Source organism: Bufo bufo, chromosome 9, assembly GCF_905171765.1.
Source record: "Bufo bufo chromosome 9, aBufBuf1.1, whole genome shotgun sequence".
NCBI lineage: Eukaryota > Metazoa > Chordata > Amphibia > Anura > Bufonidae > Bufo > Bufo bufo.
Genome location: NC_053397.1, coordinates 196,613,473 through 196,635,026, shown reverse-complemented (window position 1 = coordinate 196,635,026; position 21,554 = coordinate 196,613,473). Strand labels below are relative to the sequence as shown.

At 46.0% G+C, this 21,554-nt stretch overlaps 1 protein-coding gene across 3 annotated transcripts in view; it reads left to right on the top strand.

Annotated features, from left to right (window-relative positions):
• The window catches only part of GLIS1 (GLIS family zinc finger 1), a 149,510-nt gene that overhangs the window by 66,500 nt on the left and 61,456 nt on the right, over positions 1-21,554 (top strand). The window contains exon 1 of one of the 3 annotated variants that reach the window (XM_040407361.1): positions 8,057-8,125. The exons of the other annotated variants lie outside the window; for them this stretch is intronic. The gene's annotated coding sequence lies outside the window, so the exon portion shown is untranslated. Of the gene's footprint in view, positions 1-8,056; positions 8,126-21,554 lie in introns of those variants that run through there. 3 annotated transcript variants of the gene reach the window in all.

Genomic DNA, 21,554 nt, shown 5'->3' with positions numbered 1-21,554 from the left:
TTCCATACATGCTCGACTAACACTGTTCAGGTGCCAAAAGGTACCGTATTTCTTGTAGATGGAGTAGTTACTCCTATGAGCAACATTGCAGGAGGATCTCACTCTAGAAGCTGTGTTTTTTTATGAAGATACTTGTAATCTTATGCAAAAATCCCTTTGTGGTCGTGTTGCTGATTTTTAATCCACTTTTAGCTGTTTCTTATCTATTTGACAATTCACAAATCTCCACATTATAAGAACCCACATTAAATTATTAGACAGTGTTACAAAGATGTTCTGCAGATATCTGTTCTTCAGTCTGCTAGGGCCAAGGGACCTTGAGATATGCCAAGTCTGAACTGTACGGCCATTTCATAAACAAATTTTACATTGCACGTTTTAGAGCAGTGCTGACAGATCAAGCACAGGGCTGAAGTATTAAAGGTACGTCATTCATTCAGGGCACATACAAACTGCTACCAAGTACGAAGAGCTGAATCCTGCAAGGAAATTCTTAGCTCATCTGGCAGATTCTGTAAGTTTTATCCTCTGTTAAAGTGAGAAAAACGTCTTAATTAAAGAACTGCAGAGACCGTCCAGTTCTGTTTTCTGACTTAAGTTGAAATGTGAAATAAAATGAGAATTTTTAATATCCCCAACTCTGATTTACTACATGATAATAGGAAATTAAAGATAACTCTCATTTCAGACATTGATGATAGATCGCTAGGATATGCCATCAGTGTCTTATAGGTGCAAGTCCGACCTCTAGGACCCGCTCCTATCTCTAGAACAGGGCCCCCGAGGTGAAAGGAGAGCAGCCACTCATACGCGGTCACCCTCCATTCACCACTATGGGAGTTCCAAAAATAGCCACATGCTGGGTCGGCTATGTCCAGCAGTCCCATAGCGCTAAATTGAGAGGTGGCTGTGCTTGCGCAGTGCACTTTCCATTCACTGCATGCTCACTTGGCTTTTTTCGGACCTCCCATAGCAGTGAATGGAGAGAATGCTATTCATGCACAGTTTACTCTCCTTCACTTGGAGTGCCTTGGTCTGGAGAGAGGATTGGATGCCAAAGGTGGGACCCACACCTATCCGACATCGATGACATATCCTAGCAATAGCCATCAATGTCTGAGATGGAATACCCCTTTAAAAAGCAGTGGAACTCTGCGTCTCGTTGGTATCTGGTTAGGCGTATAGTTGTGGGGCTCCCCAGGATTAACAATTTTATTTAGGTTTTTTATAATGAAAAAAAGGTTGAGAATGACTGATCTTGGGAGTCAGTAGCACATGGTATTTTTTTATGCATCATAAAGTAGATGTATTAGTTGAACAGCAGGGGTAGTAGTTAAGATGAATCAGTATATCTCAGATATACAGATGGTATTTTTTAATTTTTCCACTGCCGTTCATTCCCCCACTGTCAGCGATTAAAGCTTTGCTGAAATACATTGTCACGACTGCTGTGCGCATGCACAGTAGAACCCTCTCTTATGTTAGCACAGCAGTCTGGACTGTGAATTTCAGGACAGCTTTGGGCACTGACTGTGAGAGAACGGGGGCAGTAGAAAAATAAAAAAAAATTGTGATCTGCTGTCCTTATCTACAGTATTACTCATGGTGACAGATTCCTTTTAATGTTACAGTAAACATAAAAACAGAATACAGTCTGTCTGTTGGGGAAGGACATAAATACAATCATTCCAGATAAATACATAGGGGTATGGGATTCTCCTTTCTCTAATGTACAAGTATATTCCAGTGCCCTAGCCTATGAACTGTCATTCATTTTGTTTATTTCACCAATGAACCCAAACTGAAAAAAATTAAGCACCCTTGCAATATATTTTATTGTTTTTAAAATTCTATTTTATTCAGATCTATTCATCTCCATGGTAACAGACAACAAATAAACCTTGTGTAGTCTGATCAAGTAGTCATACTCTCTTCCATCTGTTCCCTACATTCAATTTTGAATCAAGACCTATTGCAAAGCTGCCCTATTTTTTTTATTTTAGATACTGTATATTGGAACACTGAAAAAATTGTATGCAAACCTAAAAATACTGCATCATTTAAGCAAGTGTAAAAATAATAAAGGGTGATGCCATAATAAGCCATTTTACCAAAGATCTATCCCTCTTGCCACAATTATAATTTTATAGAAAAATAAATTAACTGGTTCCAAAATGTGTTTCTTTTCTATCAGTTTTGGTCCTGTTAGTGCCTAGAACATGGTGAAACCTCAAATTCTGCACTGGTCTAATGTGACAACCTTCTGTAACTTCCAGTATAAAATACAAGCGTACCTAGTCGCCTCTTCACTGAAATACAGTGTTCATGATCGGTTCCAATTCAGTTCTCTGGGCAGTCTACCAAATCATACATTTTTTGTTTTATTTAGCAATGGGACAGTTAGGGCTCATGCACACGGCCATATGTTTGGTCCACATCCGATCCGCATATCCGTTCCGTGGCCCTGCAAAAAAGATAGAACATGTCCTATTCTTGTCCGTTTTGTGGACAAGGATAGGACCATTCTACAGAAGTTAAAAAATAAATGGTGGCTTGCACTGGGCTGGGATCTGTGTTTTACGGATCCATGATTTGCGGACCGCCGTCAGCCCTTATGTGGACAAAATTCTGTGAACTGCTAGCTCTGACATGCATACAGTACAGCAGTGTAAAATTGTTATATATCATACTTTGATATACTGTATATATTGTGCCATCTGGACTTCAGAAATGATAACTAAATTCCCTAATATCTTCTGTTGGATCCATCTTTTTTTGCCTATGGCTGCCATGCCATTCCTGTCTATGAATATGCCGTACACAGTCCAGGTTATTTGGATCCTCACGTTCCTGAAGGGCTCGGTCATATTTCCATATTGCAGTGGAACTGTGGCACTGTCAGACAGCACATTGCCAACATGACTTTATACAATGGTACAAAGAGAAAACTCTCCCTTCATAAACCGTGAAATATCCAAAACATAGGATCACCTTTGGCAGCATTGAAGAAACTGCCGGTAATTTATGGCTCCCTGTACTGGACCTATAGAGCTAGTAAATCAGTAGAACTGCATATTTGGAGGTTTTATGAGGCTATACGTTAGGTTTCTCTACAGTAAAATTAAGCGAGCTCCTGTTTTACGTTCATACACTGAGGTCATTTTCCCTCTCTGGTTTCTTCTACAAGGCTGGTGATTGAACTTTAGCTGGTGAACAGGTATGTGGCATCATTGGAGAGATTATTGCAACGGTAGGTAACCTCTGGCACTGAAGCTGTTGTGAGACTACAACTCCCAGCATGCATACTTGCTCTGCTCTTCTCAGAACTCCCATAGAAGTGAATGGAGCATGCTGGGAGGTGTAGTTTTCACAACAGCTGGAGTGCCAAAGGTTGCTGACCCCTGGATTATTGGATTCAGTAATGAAGGTGCAAGTCAGAGTAGTTTTGATAGCCCTCACGGGAACTAAGTTCCTTCAACTTTTTTCTTTGGAACAGGGTGAAGCTGACAATATATCAGTAGATGTATCAATCAAGAGGATGTCCAGCCCCATGATATTTTTTTACAAACAGCTTATAATGCTATAAAATAACAAAAGGAGTAATAATGTGGGGACATTAGTGACCTTCAGAAATAGTAAGGTGACTCCACGCTGCAGCTCTACTCAGCAGATATCAGAGCGGCCAACAGTCTTGAATTTGCAGGGACTGTCATAAGATTTTCAGAGACAGTCCCGACAAATTTGGTTTGTCCTGGTCTGAAAGTATGTAGGGCTTATGTAAGCCTTAACCATAAGGGTCCATTCACACGGTCGCATCCGTTCCGCAAATTTCGGAACGGGTGCGGACCCATTCATTCTCTATGAGGCAGGAATGGATGCGGACAGCACACAGCCAGCAATTGGCTGCAGAGGCGTCATAACAGAGGCATCTTCCTGGGAGAGAAGGAGTCAGGAAGCAGGTAAGTATAATTCCCTTTGCACGTCTGCCGAAGTTTTGGCAAACTCCCCCAAAGGTGCACAACCCCTTTAAATGCCCTGAGTTTACCAACTACATAATTGGTAAGTATGAGGTGTTAGTTCACAGATCTAATTACCAACTATGTATAAATTGCAGCATTGCGGGGGATAAATACCATTAAGCTGCCCATTTTTTATAGTAATTCTGGACTATAAAGGTTATATGTCTAGGCAAGTCCTTCTTCTGGGATCACCATTCCCTTTGATGGCCACATGGATAAAGTGGAGTGATGCCATTTTTCATATGTCAGTGTGTGTGGGATGGGGGTGTTAAATTTTTCTGCCGTGTTAGCCAGTCTTATGTCTGACCCCATTCAACCACTGACCAAACAACAGTGGTGGAAACATGTACCATGCAGCTAAAGACTTGTAGGGCCTCTTGTTGAGTAGGAGTGTCTTGAAGATCATCACATACCATGAATCTGTGATGGCAGTAGACCTCTATAGGACTATTCTGAAGTACATTCGTGTTGGTAAATTCAGAGCATTGAAGCCACTCCCCAGATTGACCCAGAACAACTTCTTCTGGGCAGGGTTTACAGAAGATGAATTTTCCAGGATTGTCTCTGAAAATTTAAGACCATCCCGACAAATTCGGGACGGTTGCAGCCATGCAATCTATTGGCATATAGGAAATATGGAGATGTTGTTTTCATCCTTGACTTGAGTAAAATAATTTAAATGAAATTCTAGCGGTGCATTATCTATGCTGGTATCTCATGGCCCCACATGTATGCTGCTCAGTTCTTCTCAATCCTCACCTGCTTTGCTCTGGGATGGTCAGACAATGAGCAGGTTCCTTCCATACATTCACATCACGCCTGTATACGCGTGAGTGGAAAATGGGACAAACTGCTCAGAACTTTTTAATTTCTTCCACTGGAAAGAAAACACTTCAAGAAAATTTGGTTTTGACAGTGAAACCTTGACACACCCAAATCTAGCAGGGAAGACTTATGGAAGAAGTGATCTTCATAAGAGGCAGTATGTGACAAGCTGCATACTGAAGATGCTATGTACTAAAGGGTTTCACATTCATTTTGTGGGTCTTAAGACAATTTGCATCAATCAGCACTTCGTATTTCTCAGAAAAGAGTATACAACAATCTTTCACTGATGTATAAGATAATGTTTCACTACTAATTTAATTTTTTTCAAATCTTTTTATAAATTTTTCAGCCGTATAAACAATAAAAGAAAAACATAATCTGTAACACTGCTAATATGTCGAGTTACCCAAATTTTGGAGCAAATAAAGAACAAAATTGCACAAACCCCCAACCCATCCCTTGTGCATCCATCTCACTCGAAGAGGCAAAACAGGTTATCTGCTTCTCTAATAAAATGGGTGTGCGACCAAGAAGAACCTGTGAGAGCTACTGTGTAGTATGTTCAAAGTTGGAGAACAAACTTGTCTTAAACTCCTTTGAAAGAGTATCAGTAAAAAGAGACCATGGTACAAAGAATCTTTCTGTATCTGAGTATATTCAACCAATCCATTTTAAACAAAAACATTATCTTGGTTAGAATTACCCCCTTGATGACACACGCCATATATGTACAATGCATGTAGTGTCTTGGTGCCCACTCCAGAGCAGACACCCGATGCTAATGTCTGTGATCGGCAATAATGCCGGTCGCAGACATTTAACCCTTCAGATGCTGTGGTCAACTGCAACCGCGGCTTTCCTCGGAGTGCTGTGCTCCCGTGGTCCGAATGATTCCCCCATACGGAGATCGTGGTAGCTTCAAGCCTTAGGAAGGGTCTGAGGCAGCCACAGCACTACCATAGGCTGCAATGGTAACTGATTGCAGTGTATTGGAGAAGCGATCAGAGGATCGCATGTTCACGTCCCCTAAGTGCATGCTCGACCAGCATCATTTATACAGGCAGCAGGCACGTAGGGCTCCGGTTCTCTTAATTGGTGGGGATCCCACAGGTCTTTCCCCCACATGTATTATCGTAAATTCTGAGATTCAGGAAAAAAAAGACTTAACACGACTTAGGTGCATAAAAGTTTACTAGACAATGGTACAAGATATCCTGTATTTTTCGGACTATAAGACGCACCCCCCCCCCAAAAAAGTGGAGGGAAATGGTAGTGCGTCTTATAGTCCGAAGGCTAATGACCGCTTCCATTACAGATGTACTCACCCTCCCTGGTCTTCTTGCGGGCTCCGCTCTGCACTGTGTCCTGATTGCATACAGATGTGCGATGGCAGTACCAGAAGAAGACTGGAGAGCGGTGAGTCCTGGATCTGCAGAGTGGCAGCGCCATCCAGAGAAAGCAAGTTTTTTTTTTTTGTGTTTGATCTGAGACTGATGGGGGTCTGATCTGAGGCTGGGGGTTTAATCTGAGGCTGATGGAGCTTGGGGTCTGATCTGAGTTCTGACTTTGGGTCTTATGAGGATTGGGGGTCCTTTTTTTCCCTTTTTCCTCCTCTAAATCCTAGCTGCTTCTTATAGTCCCATGCTCCTGGAGTCCTGGCCAATGCCCAAATGATACAAAGAGGGGAGTGGTAGCAAGACACATCTTACCCTGACAATGTCTTCAATGTAGCTAAGCTCTTTGTTACATAGCTAGGTGTTTTCTAGTCTCCTGGCCCCTTCTAAATATCTTCAGTGTGCAGTACGCGTGTACAGTTACTTCATACTTCAGGAATGCCACCAGGTATCAAGCACCACTAACCAACTACATCACCAGAAATGAAAGGGGAAGAAACAACTAAAATACCCTTCTATACACCACCCAACAGATACCCTATCCTGTCAATATGGTATAAGTCTGTATTGTGGCACAACCCCCTTGGTTGTGCCACTATTTAATGTTGCTTTAATATGATTCAGCATAAAAAACTAGTTAGTTTTGTAAATTACGTTCTGTTACAAAACTTTTCTAATTATGAGTTATTCACTTTAAATCATTATAATGGCGCACTGTGGTCTTTAATTTGTATAGCAATGTGCATGGCCATTTAACTGAGGTGGTCGCACATGCTAAGTTTCATCCTTCTACTGCCACCTGTATCTACTGTTTGAAGCTGTGATAGAAGGAGAGCTGCAGCAGAAAGGACACACCCCCTGAGCTGTGATCGGAGGAGAGCTGCAGCAGAAAGGACACATCCCCTGAGCTGTGCTCGGAGGAGAGGCTGCAGCAGAAAGGACACATCCCCTGAGCTGTGCTCGGAGGAGAGCTGCAGCAGAAAGGACACATCCCCTGAGCTGTGCTCGGAGGAGAGGCTGCAGCAGAAAGAACACATCCCCTGAGCTGTGCTCGGAGGAGAGCTGCAACAGAAAGGACACATCCCCTGAGCTGTGATCGGAGGAGAGCTGCAGCAGAAAGGACATGACCAATTGGCACAATGAATGGGAAGATCTCTGGATCCATGTAAGCTACAGGGCTGGTTCTAGCTTTATTAGAGATTGCCATGTACTATATGATGTCTGATTTTTATTTTTTACATCAATGTTGGCATAATCCCTTTAAGTTATGTCTCTGCGGATGACAATCCAGTGCAGTGTGTCTAGCTACGTACCTTGGAACTAGCACTTACATGGCTTGCCTTGGGTATTAGTGATGACTATTCTCATGCTGACGCTGCTATCTGTATGTCTTTGATTATGCGAGGTATAAAGCAACCACAAAGGAAAGTGATTTCTTCACGAGTCTGATATTGTCAGAGCTGATTTTAGACTTCCTTGGTCTTGCGGTTTGGCAGTGGTGGAAGGTCGCTTTCAGCTGTTTGACATGTCTTGTTGCCATGTTATCCTCCAGAAACATTGCTGAGGAATGATGGCCTGGCACATCTGCTTTCTATTTCATGCTCTTTCTGACATGAAAAAACTCTTATTGCCTCCATGCTCAAGGTGGAAAGCTTGTGCGGAATCATTACAGAGGATTTTATTTTTTTTCTTGACTCGAAAAAGTAGAAACAAACCTATGATTTTCACCAGTTCCAGGTAATGACGTGCAGCGGTATTATGAAACCGGGAGGGTCGGATACTTTTGCATACTGCATCTTCATGTTGAGATGATGACTGGCCTCAGATAAGCTGCTATTCCTTTATCTGTGACTCTGCTGTATTCCTACCAGACTCAGAATAGAGGTATGGTTATCATTTTTATATATACAGGCAAATTCTTTTAATGCGCGTGACAGAGGATCAGATATTCTGGATTATAGGATGGTCATATGCAAACGTATGCATCATTTACTTGTATGAAGAAGCAGACCAACATATAGCTGTGCTACTCGTTTCCTAATTGCTTTTCTTTGCTCGTTCTTCTGCTAGCGGTTTAAGGAGATTCCAGATTATTTTATGATTTTGTGCCAGAAACAAATGCCAGACTATCAGATGCTGGAGTAATTATGACTGTATCCTTATAGCTGTAGCTGTTGAGTATGTTGAGTAGTTGGGGGTCGCCAATCGCTAATAAGCCATTTTGCTCATCCAGGATACTTAGGGCGATCTGTATCTTTGCCTTGTTGAAAGAAAGCCTAGCTCCGCTTTGGTAGTTCTCAGTTCCATGGGCAGACATGCCATACGTGCAACCTATCCAACAGGGGCGCAGTAGGTGGTGTTGTGGGGGTATATGTAGCTCTAAGGGTACCTGTACATGAGGGCAGATTTAGAAACAGAAAACCCCTTTTCATGTGGAATTCTGTGCGTATCCACACCAAGAAACGCATGTGTTACTTGTGTTTTTTTGTTGCTTATTTGATGCAGTTTTACTCTTTCATTGAAAAGGGTGAAATCTGCACCAAAAATCACATAATTTATTTATTTTACGCACTTATATAGCAGTACTATATTCCGCAGCGCTTTACAGACATTAGTATCAAGCTGTCTCCAATGGGGCTCACAATCTAAGTTCCCTATCAGTATGTCTTTAGAATGCGGGAGGAAACCGGAGTACCCGGAGGAAACACGGGGAGAACATATAAACTCCATGCAGATGTTGCCCGTGGATTCCAACCCAGGACCCCAGCGCCACTGAGCCACCCTGCTGCCCCATTAAAAACTGACACGCCCCGGATTTCTAAATCCGCACGACAGGGCAGTTTTTACGAATGGAAGAAAGAAGCAAAGAGTACATGAGATTTGTCTAATGTTAGGTACTGTATTAGGGCTTGTTCACACGACCGTGCAATGTTTTGCGGTTCGCAAATTGCAGATCCGCAAAACATGTATGCCGCCTGTGTGCCTTCTACAATTTGCAGAACGGAATGGACGGCCCTTTATAGAAATGCCTATCATTGTCCGCAAAATGGACAAGAATAGGACATGATTTATAATTTTTGCGGGGTCACGCAACGGAGCAACGGATGCGGACAGCACACAGAGTGCTATCCGCATCTTTTGCGGCCCAATTGAAGTGAATGGGTCCGCACCCGAGCCGCATTTTACCAAACCACGGTCGTGTGAATGAGCCCTTATACAGAGGTTTTTCTGCACGTAAATCTGCACCGTAAAAATGTGCGTAATCCGCAATGTGTGCAGGTAGCTTAAAGCAGCTTTATACCCTCTAATAACTGATGCTGAATTTCACAGCTACCAATTACAGGCGAGTTCTTAGAAATGTAGTACATAAAAGTGGTGCTCTATGATAAACTGTTGCACAGCAAGGGACCCATATACTTAGCAGTCTGCTCTGCCCCTTGCTTCCCAGTAAAGTACAGGGTGGGCCATTTATATGGATACACCTTAATAAAATGGGAATGGTTGGTGATATTAACTTCCTGTTTGTGGCACATTAGTATATGTGAGGGGGGAAACTTTTGAAGATGGGTGGTGACTATGGCGGCCATTTTGAAGTCGACCATTTTGAATCCAACTTTTGTTTTTTCAATAGGAAGAGGGTCATGTGACACATCAAACTTATTGGGAATTCCACAAAAAAAACAATGGTGTGCTTGGTTTTAACGTAACTTTATTCTTTCATGAGTTATTTACAAGTTTCTGACCACTTATAAAATGTGTTCAATGTGCTGCCCATTGTGTTGGATTGTCAATGCAACCCTCTTCTCCCACTCTTCACACACTGATAGCAACACCGCAGGAGAAATGCTAGCACAGGCTTCCAGTATCCGTAGTTTCAGGTGCTGCACATCTCGTATCTTCACAGCATAGACAATTGCTTTCAGATGACCCCAAAGATAAAAGTCTAAGGGGGTCAGATCGGGAGACCTTGGGGGCCATTCAACTGGCCCACGACGACCAATCCACTTTCCAGGAAACTGTTCATCTAGGAATGCTCGGACCTGACACCCATAATGTGGTGGTGCACCATCTTGCTGGAAAAACTCAGGGAACGTGCCAGCTTCAGTGCATAAAGAGGGAAACACATCATCATGTAGCAATTTCGCATATCCAGTGGCCTTGAGGTTTCCATTGATGAAGAATGGCCCCACTATCTTTGTACCCCATATACCACACCATACCATCAATTTTATTGTTCCAACAGTCTTGGAGGGATCTAACCAATGTGGGTGTTACGCTGAGCGCTCCGGCTCCCCTGCTGGCCTCGGAGCGCTCACAGCGTATGCCCCCAGGTAGCACTCCAGCGTCTCGGCGTGTGCGTCCTCGCTCTCTAGGGGGCGCGCGCCCCGGGACTCTTAGATTCAAAGGACCAGTGCACCAGTGATTGGTGCCTGGTCCAAAGGGGTTATTAAGGGTTAAGGTTGTGAGAGGCAGTGCTGACTTAATTAGGCTGCACCTGTGCACTGCCCATTTATACCTTCTCCTCCCACAGCTTTCTGCCGGATCTTTGTGCCTTGTGCCTCAGAGAAAGCGTTCCCTTCTATGTTAGTTTGCCTTACCTGTTGCCGTACCCGTTGCTACCGTCCACTCGCCTTTGAACCTTTGCCGCCTGCCCTGACCGCTGCTACGTCTGACTACGCTCTTGCCTTCTCCCTGTGTACCACGCCTTATCAGCTGCCAGAGAGGTCGAGTTGTTAATAGGGGACACGACCTGGTAGTTACCGCCGCAGCAAATCCATCCCGCTTTGCGGCGGGCTCTGGTGAAGACCAGTAACTGCTTAGAACCGGTCCTCTAGTACAACCCGCGCCATCGCCTCTCTGGTCCAGAGGATTCACTACCTATCCTGCCGGTTCGTGACAGTAAGATCCGGCCATGAATCCCGCTGATGTTCCCCTGCCAAGCCTGGAGGACCTCACCGCCATTGTGGTCCAGCAGGGTCAACAGCTGGCCCAGTTGACCGCTATGTTGCAGCAGCTCCTGCCTTCTCAGCAACAGCCAGCTCCTCCGTCTGCTCCTGCTGCATCACCTCCGCCTGCAGTTACCACCGGTTCCAGAATCCGTTTGTCCCTACCAGACAAATATGACGGAGATCCTAAGCAGTGCCGTGGGTTCTTGTCGCAGTGCTCTCTCCACCTCGAGCTTCTGTCCGACCAGTTTCCTTCTGAGCAAGCCAAGGTAGCCTTTATTCTCAGTTTACTGTCCGTTTTTCCGCATCCACCTCAACCCGCTACTGGGTTTTCTGCCAGGGAAGCCATGCAGGTGGATCGGTCACGCTTGACTCCGCAAGAACGAAGCCGCCGCAGAAACGAGAACCTGTGTCTGTACTGTGCCAGTACCGAGCACTTCCTTAGAGATTGTCCTCTCCGTCCACCACGTTCGGGAAACGCTCGCACCTAGTAAGCGTGGGAGAGGCGTTGCTAGGTGTGGATTCTTCCTCTCCACGTCTCATCATACCCGTGCAGTTGATCATCTCTTCCAAGTCCTCTTTCTCCGCAGTCGCCTTCTTGGATTCCGGTTCAGCTGGCAACTTCATTCACGCCTCCTTGGTTGACAAGTACCGTATTCCTGTAATCCATCTACCCAAGCCGTTTTTCATCTCTACTGTTAACGGTGAGAGACTCTCAGCCACTGTGCAGTTCCGTACCCAGCCTTTGCAGATGGACATCGGAATATTTCATACCGAGACTTTAGAGTTCTTTGTCCTTCCCTTCTGTTCCTCCGAACTCCTCCTGGATCTGCCGTGGCTTCAACGTCATAGTCCTGTCCTGAATTCGTCCACCGGTGAGATCCTGCGTTAGGGCTCCTCCTGTTCGGACCGCTGTCTCAAGCCTGCTCTGGTCAAACAGAACCCGCAAGTTTCTCCGCCTTCTGGGCTGCCCAAGCCATACCATTCCTTCACGGATGTCTTCTGCAAGAAACAAGCTGAGGTTCTTCCTCCTCACCGATCCTATGATTGCCCAATCGACCTGATACTCGGTTCTACTCCACCTCGGGGCAGGATTTATCCTCTCTCACCTCCTGAGACTCTTGCCATGTCTGACTATATACGTGAGAACCTACAGAGAGGATTCATAAGAAAATCTTCTTCTCCTGCTGGGGCCGGTTTTTTTTTCGTGACTAAAAAAGACGGCTCCCTCCGCCCCTGCATTGACTACAGAGGTCTTAATAAAATTACCATCAAGAACCGTTACCCTCTGCCTCTAATCTCTGAGCTATTTGATCGTCTCCGAGGGGCTAAGATCTTCACTAAATTGGACCTTCATGGGGCCTATAATATGATCCGTATCCGTGAGGGAGACGAATGGAAGACCGCCTTTAACACAAGGGACGGCCATTTTGAGTATTTGGTGATGCCCTTCGGCCTCTGCAACGCACCTGCTGTCTTCCAGGAATTCGTCAATGACATTTTCAGGGACTTACTCTACACCTGCGTGGTCGTATACCTGGATGATATCCTCATCTTTTCCTCCAATTTGGATCAACACCGGGTCCATGTGCAACAAGTTCTTACTCGTCTTAGGAGAAATCGCCTGTACGCTAAACTTGAAAAATGTATTTTTGAACGGACCTCCCTGCCTTTCCTGGGATACATTATCTCAGCCCAAGGACTTCAAATGGACCCAGCCAAACTCTCGGCGGTCCTGGATTGGCCACGTCCCTCTGGTCTCCGAGCCATACAAAGATTTCTGGGCTTTGCGAATTACTACAGGCAATTCATCCCTCACTATTCCACTCTGGTAGCTCCTATCGTGGCCCTCACTAGAAAAGGAGCTAACCCCAAATCCTGGCCTTCCCAAGCCGAGGAAGCCTTCCAGTCCCTGAAATCCGCCTTTGCCTCTGCACCCGTTCTCTCTAGACCAGATTCCACCAAGCCCTTCTCTCTTGAAGTGGATGCCTCCTCGGTGGGAGCCAGAGCTGTCCTCACCCAGAAGTCTTCCCCGGGCAAGACTTCGACTTGTGGCTTCTTTTCAAAAACATTCTCTTCCGCAGAGAGAAATTACTCCATTGGGGAAAGGGAACTGCTGGCTATTAAATTGGCACTGGAGGAATGGAGACATTTACTCGAGGGCGCCACACATCCAGTGTACATCTTCACGGACCACAAGAACCTGGCTTATCTCCAGTCTGCTCAGAGATTAAATCCCCGTCAGGCTCGTTGGTCTCTGTTCTTCGCCCGCTTTAACTTTGAGATCCATTTCCGTCCGGCTTGTAAGAACATTAGGGCAGATGCTCTGTCTCGCTCCTCTGATGTGGTGGGCGACGAGTTAACACCTCGATATATTATCCCTCCAGAACGCCTTATTACAGTCGCTCCCGTGGACCTGCGCCTTCTTCCTCCTGGCAAATCCTACGTACCTCCACGTCAGCGGCTGAGAATTCTCAAGTGGGGCCACGCCTCCCCTTTTGCCGGTCATCCAGGTGTGCTAAAGTCTCTCCAACTAATCTCCCAAAGGTACTGGTGGCCTTCTCTGGAGAAAGATGTCTCGGACTTCGTCCAGGCCTGTATGATTTGCGCCCGGGATAAATCGCCTCGCCAGAAACCAGCGGGTCTCCTCTTGCCTCTACCTGTTCCTGAAGTTCCCTGGTCTCACATCGCCATGGACTTTATTACAGATCTTCCCTCCTCCCATGGCAAGTCCGTTATTTGGGTCGTGGTGGATCGCTTCTCCAAGATGGCTCACTTTGTACCCCTGCCCGGTCTACCCTCTGCACCCATGTTGGCCAAACAATTTTTCCAACACATCTTCCGTCTCCATGGCCTTCCCAAACATATTGTCTCGGATCGTGGGGTACAATTCGTCTCCAAATTCTGGAGGGCTCTATGTGCTCAGCTCGGGATCAAATTGGACTTTTCTTCGTCGTACCATCCTCAATCTAACGGCCAAGTAGAACGGGTGAACCAGATTTTGGGTGACTATCTGCGTCACTTTGTATCCTCACGCCATGACGACTGGGCTGATCTACTTCCCTGGGCAGAGTTCTCCTACAACTACAAACAATCCTCTGCCTCTAACAAGTCTCCTTTCTTTGTAGTTTTTGGCCGTCATCCTCTTCCACCTCTGCCGCAGTCTCCCACTCCTTCTTCTGTACCTGCCGTTGACAGTCTTGTACAGGATTTTTTCTCCATCTGGCGAGAAACCCACGCTGCTCTCCTCAGGGCTTCCGCCCGTATGAAGGTTCAAGCTGACAAGAGACGCAGATCTCCATCGGAATTTCACCCGGGTGACAAGGTGTGGCTCTCCTCTAGGTACATCCGATTTAGGGTCCCAAGTTACAAGTTGGGCCCGTGTTTCTTGGGACCCTATAAAATCAAGAGTCGTATCAATCAAGTTTCTTATCAGCTCCATCTTCCTCCCTCCCTCCGAATCCATAACTCCTTCCATGTCTCCCTTCTTAAACCTGCTGTCTTTAACCGTTTTTCTCCCAAGCTTGTTTCTCCCACCCCTGTCGCCGGTACCTCCGATATATTCTCTGTCAAGGAGATCTTGGCGACCAAGATCTCCCGGGGGAAAAGATTTTTTTTGGTCGACTGGGAGGGCTGCGGTCCTGAGGAGTGGTCATGGGAGCCGGAGGAGAACATCCTGGACCGCAGTCTCATCCGCAAGTTCTTCGGTACCAAAAAGGGAGGGAGACCAAAGGGGGGGGTACTGTTACGCTGAGCGCTCCGGGTCCCCTGCTGGCCTCGGAGCGCTCACAGCGTATGCCCCCAGGTAGCACTCCAGCGTCTCGGCGTGTGCGTCCTCGCTCTCTAGGGGGCGCGCGCGCCGGGATTCTTAGATTCAAAGGACCAGTGCACCAGTGATTGGTGCCTGGTCCAAAGGGGTTATTAAGGGTTAAGGTTGTGAGAGGCAGTGCTGACTTAATTAGGCTGCACCTGTGCACTGCCCATTTATACCTTCTCCTCCCACAGCTTTCTGCCGGATCTTTGTGCCTTGTGCCTCAGAGAAAGCGTTCCCTTCTATGTTAGTTTGCCTTACCTGTTGCCGTACCCGTTGCTACCGTCCACTCGCCTTTGAACCTTTGCCGCCTGCCCTGACCGCTGCTACGTCTGACTACGCTCTTGCCTTCTCCCTGTGTACCACGCCTTATCAGCTGCCAGAGAGGTCGAGTTGTTACTAGGGGACACGACCTGGTAGTTACCGCCGCAGCAAATCCATCCCGCTTTGCGGCGGGCTCTGGTGAAGACCAGTAACTGCTTAGAACCGGTCCTCTAGTACAACCCGCGCCATCGCCTCTCTGGTCCAGAGGATTCACTACCTGTCCTGCCGGTTCGTGACAGTGGGTTAGTGTCAGACCAATAGCGGTGGTTTTGTTTGTTAACTTCACCATTCACATAAAAGTTTGCCTCATCACTGAACAAAATCTTCTGCGTAAACTGAGGGTCCTGTTCCAATTTTTGTTTTTCCCATTTGCAAATTCAGTGCGCCGATCTGGGTCATCCTCGTTGAGATGCTGCAGTAGCTGGAGTTTGTAAGGGTGCCATTTGTGAGTAGCTAATATCCGCCGAAGGGATGTTCGACTAATGCCACTCTCCAGTGACATGCGGCGAGTGCTACGCTGTGGGCTCTTGCTGAATGAAGCTAGGACAGCCACTGATGTTTCTTCATTAGAGACAGATTTCATGTGTCCACATTTTGGCAAATCCAACTCTGAACCATCCAACACGAAACTTAGCAAGCAGTTTGCTAACTGTAGCATGGGAGATGGGTGGTCTCGTAGGGTATCTTGCATTGAAACCTGCTGCAATGACCCGGTTACTGCGTTCACCAGACATCAACACAATTTCTATCCGCTCCTCACGTGTTAACCTCGGCGACATGTCAATGGCTGTAAACAAAGAGAAACTTGTAAATAACTCATGAAAAAATAAAGTTACGTTAAAACCAAGCACACCATTGTTTTTCTTGTGAAATTCCCAATAAGTTTGATGTGTCACATGATCCTCTTCCTATTGAAAAAACAAAAGTTGGATTCAAAATGGCCGACTTCAAAATGGCCACCATGGTCACCACCCATCTTGAAAAGTTTCCCCCTCACATATACTAATGTGCCACAAACAGGAAGTTAATATCACCAACCATTCCCATTTGGTGTATCCATATAAATGGCCCACCCTGTATATTTTTTTTGTTACAGCATTTAGTATTTTTGACAGCAAAATTAGCGGTCTTGAGTCAAAATTACCAAACCCCGATAGAAAGTTGGTGCATCCCATTACAAATCATTGGGATCCTTCAGGATTCATTAAGATCGGTATGAAAATGGATCCAGAACACTAATGGGAAATGAAAAGGACATGGCAATTAGGATTTTCATGGCAGATTCTGTACCAAAGGGTATGGCCAAGCAAGATTTTTTGGAGGTTTTGAGCCAGATCTGCCTGCAGGATATTTTGCCAAAGTCAGAAGTGGATTTATAAGTAATCGGAAATATAAGGCCCCTTTCACACGGGCGAGTATTCCGCGCGGATGCCCACTGAGGGCTGCGCCAGTGCGATTTGCTGGAGACTGAGGGCAGGAGCTTCATCGTCGTCACTGGGCATGCGCCGAGCCCAGTGACGTCCGATGCTCGCTCTTCCCTCAGTCTCCAGCAAATCGCACTGGCGCAGCCCTCAGTGGGTACTGCGTCTGCGCGAGACTTCGCTCGGCCGTCAGGGAGGGGGAGGAGAGGGATGAGACGCTGTGGGCGGTTAGGGATTCTGGAGGAAGGCGTTTTGGGCACTGTAAGAGGGGCGTTACTGGGCACACAAAGGGAAACATAACGCCCCTCTGGGCACCTTCAGGGTTAATTTGCATAATTATAAAAGTCGTTTTTCTGCAAAACTACTGGACGGATTACAATATAGAACAGCACAGCCGATTCAAGGTAAGCTGTGGAGCATGACTGGTTTAAAATCCGAATTTGTGTTATGAGAGGTGACAGAATCCCTTTAAGGTGAGTTTAATTAATTTTATTTTTTAACCCCGTACTATGCATTCTGTATTCAGAATGCTATTATTTTCCCTTATAACCATGTTATAAGGGAAAATAATACAATCTACCCAGTACCTAACCCAAACCCGAACTTCTGTGAAGAAGTTCGGGTTTGGGTACCAAACATACCAATTTTTCTCACGCGAGTGCAAAACGCATTACAATGTTTTGCACACGCGCGGAAAAATTGTGCATGTTCCCGCAACGCACCCACACCTTTTCCCGCAACGCCCGTGTGAAAAAGGCCTAAAGGAAGGACTCAAACATCCCCTTCGTGGTGGATTCACTTCAGTCTGACGCTCGTGATGAATGTCCCATAATGGGATGGGTGAATCAGATTAAAATTCTGGTCAGAAAGGGAAGACTATCTAGAATATATAAGCTATTAATGGCATCAATTAAAGTACTACTGCCTGCCATGTCCAAATGGGCTGATTGAGGATAGGGGAAGATAACTGGGATCTTATATTAGATAATATACAACATGGAAAGATATTTATAGCAGAGCCGTATTACAGCAGGATGGCGTATTACAGCTCTTGGAGGTTGTGCAATTACAATACCTGTGTGTGACATAATAAAAAAAAAGTTTCTTACCTGTAATTTTACTTTCCTCGAGTCCAAAGGCAGGACATACATAAACCGCTCTGTACTGCCTATATGAGGAAATAGAACATTTGTCTTACCTGTAATTTTACTTTCCTCGAGTCCGAAGGCAGCACAGAGCAGTTTATGTATGTGCAGCCTGGGGACGATGAGGAAATATATATTATATACACCTTCAAGAAGGAAAAAGCTATATAGCGGTTGCTAGCACATAATACATTATTTTTGCAATAAAAAAATTGGCAGACTGATGGTCTGAAAGCCCAAACTCTCATGCCTTGTAGGGAGGCCACATACTTTAATTAAAATATAATAAATAAAGGACACGACATATTGTACATATTGCTTTAATAAATATATTTAATATTACTTTGTAAGTCCAATGTAACTTCAGGCAGAAACAGAAAATTCAGGCTTCATCCCTTATCCTTAATATATTATTTGGCCTGTTTCCTGCCAATACAAAGGGACCAGCAAGAAGCAATGTCATTACACGACCATCATCTGAATAGTGAATTCGCCCTTATGGTCTATGGCAGGCATGCTCAACCTGCGGCCCTCCAGCTGTTGCAAAACTACAACTCCCATCATTCACGGACAGCTTACAGCTATGAACCTACAGAAGGGCATCGTGGGAATTGTAGTTTTACAACAGCTGGAGGGCCGCAGGTTGAGCATCCCTGGTCTATGGCCTAATAGTGTCATCTAAGTGAAGACCAGAGAGGCCAGCAAGAGCCAAAGGAGACTGTACTCCGGAGTGCACCACAGCCAATCCTTCTCCTTGTTACATTGTGCTCAGGGGTTAAAACAGTTGGTCCATAAACAAATATTATTCTGTTAAATGTAACATTTTTCAATTTAATTTTTTAAAACATTCTCCTTTGTCTAGATATTGGTGTTACATTTGTTCTATGGTGCCCCAAGTGTTCTTTCGATTACCCCTCAGAACAGTTACGTCATGTGCTGGGGGTCAGTAACTCAGTGTTATAGCCCAGATACTTGGGTTCATTGGCAGTGGAGTCATTCCTGTTATTGTGCAGGCCAGACAGTAGGGATTGAAGCAGTAGATGTGGCTCCTTGTCACAGCACTGAACAAATTAGATGGACGTTCTACAGGCGAATCAAAACAACAGCAGGGGGAGCCATAAAAAGTATGGTGACACTTCTACAAAAGACGACTTTTCTGAGAAAAACCACCCCCTTAGAAAATATCAGTCCACTAAATTGTAACCACAGGTAACAAGGATCGTAAGTCAAGTAAAACATAAACATAGTGGGTCATATACTGCGTATATCTGACGCAGATTGCGGTGCAAAGGTTATTTGCGCCACAATCTGCAACTTTTCCCTGCTCTCGCCAGTTCTAAAAAAAGGGGGGGGGGGCAGGGCCGGTGTGGTTGTCTCATTTATCATTTTATAAGCCTGTTTTAGACATAGAAAATGGTCTAAATCTACGACAGCAAGTGATCTGGCGTAGATTTAGACAGGCGGTGAATGCGCCTAAGTTATGTCGAGGCAGGCACCTCTACATAACTTAGGCGCATCCACCGCCAGCGCAAGGGGTATTAAGACTGGCGTCTAAAACTCCGGTCTTAATAAATGACCCCCATAACGTTTATTAGTAATAAGGTCAAGGCCCAATAGCCAGTGATCAGCCATTGTTACCAGCAACAAGCGTGGAAGATCAATATGGAAAATATCAGGAACACATGGACAAAGCAAATTGTACATTCCAGTTCCATATGAAGTGTCTAAGTAGTGGAGCTGGTTTTCTCCAGCCTGTACGTTATCCTTCCATGAAGCAATGTTCGTTCAGAGGATGCATAATCTGTTGGTTCCTAAGCCTCTCGGCACACCCTAAGAAGGGCAACCCTTTAGTGCAGGGGTGGGCAATTATTTTTTCGATGGGGCCACATGAGAAACTGAAAATATTTTGGAGGGCCGGGCCAAAAGGCTAAACTCAATACTGCATAAAATCAATTGTATTTCTTTATAAAAAGCAGTAAATATCATTGTTGGACAACTGGTACGAGTACTTGTTATAGTTAAACAATGAAAAAGTGAGGTTGCCTTACAAGAAAAATTTTTTAATTTATTAAACAAAATTTCCCAAAACAATGAACATTTTTCACTATTTGTGACTCATATTAGTGAAAGCCATTGTCCCCCTGTGAATCCAGCCATTGTCCCCTGTGAATCCAGCCATTGTCCCCTGTGAATCCAGCCATTGTCCCCTGTGAATCCAGCCATTGTCCCCATGTGAATCCAGCCATTGTCCCCTGTGAATCCAGCCATTGTCCCCATGTGAATCCAGCCATTGTCCCCTGTGAATCCAGCCATTGTCCCCCTGTGAATCCAGCCATTGTCCAATGTGAATCCAGCCATTGTCCCCTGTGAATCCAGCCATTGTCCCCTGTGAATCCAGCCATTGTCCCCTGTGAATCCAGCCATTGTCCCCTGTGAATCCAGCCATTGTCCCCTGTGAATCCAGCCATTGTCCCCTGTGAATCCAGCCATTGTCCCCCTGTGAATCCAGCCATTGTCCCCCTGTGAATCCAGCCATTGTCCCCCTGTGAATCCAGCCATTGTCCCCTGTGAATCCAGCCATTGTCCCCTGTGAATCCAGCCATTGTCCCCTGTGAATCCAGCCATTGTCCCCTGTGAATCCAGCCATTGTCCCCTGTGAATCCAGCCATTGTCCCCCTGTGAATCCAGCCATTGTCCCCCTGTGAATCCAGCCATTGTCCCCCTGTGAATCCAGCCATTGTCCCCTGTGAATCCAGCCATTGTCCCCTGTGAATCCAGCCATTGTCCCCCTGTGAATCCAGCCATTGTCCCCCTGTGAATCCAGCCATTGTCCCCCTGTGAATCCAGCCATTGTCCCCTGTGAATCCAGCCATTGTCCCCTGTGAATCCAGCCATTGTCCCCTGTGAATCCAGCCATTGTCCCCCTGTGAATCCAGCCATTGTCCCCCTGTGAATCCAGCCATTGTCCCCATGTGAATCCAGCCATTGTCCCCATGTGAATCCAGCCATTGTCCCCATGTGAATCCAGCCATTGTCCCCTGTGAATCCAGCCATTGTCCCCCTGTGAATCCAGCAATTGTCCCACTGTGAATCCAGCCATTGTCCCCATGTGAATCCAGCCATTGTCCCCTGTGAATCCAGCCATTGTCCCCCTGTGAATCCAGCCATTGTCCCCTGTGAATCCAGCCATTGTCCCCTGTGAATCCAGCCATTGTCCCCTTGTGTACAGAACACCCCCCCGGCCCCCCCATCATATACAGAACACCCCCCCCCCCCTTACAATAGTACACACCCCTCCCCCCCTTGCCTTTAGAAACGTAATGCTCAGAGATGATCAGCCATGTGTTAGTCACACTGACTACACACAGCACAGGGGGAGGCGGCCGCAGCTTCATGCTTGTCGGCTCTGTGACTGTCAGTGTCAGACAGTCACAGCCGATACTATGAGAGCCGCGGGCGCTGCGCTGTTACAGAGAAGGGAATAATTGCGGCCGGCCGGGTCCCGGGTACGGCTCGCACGAGGCACCCCCCCCCCTGCTGTGTCTTACCTAGACAGTACTGCCGCTGACGCTGCCTCCCTGCCACCGCGCCATGCCACACGCAGCACGCCGAGTCGGAAGTCCTCTTCATTCGCGGAGGAGGGGTATCGTTGCTTGGCACGCCTCT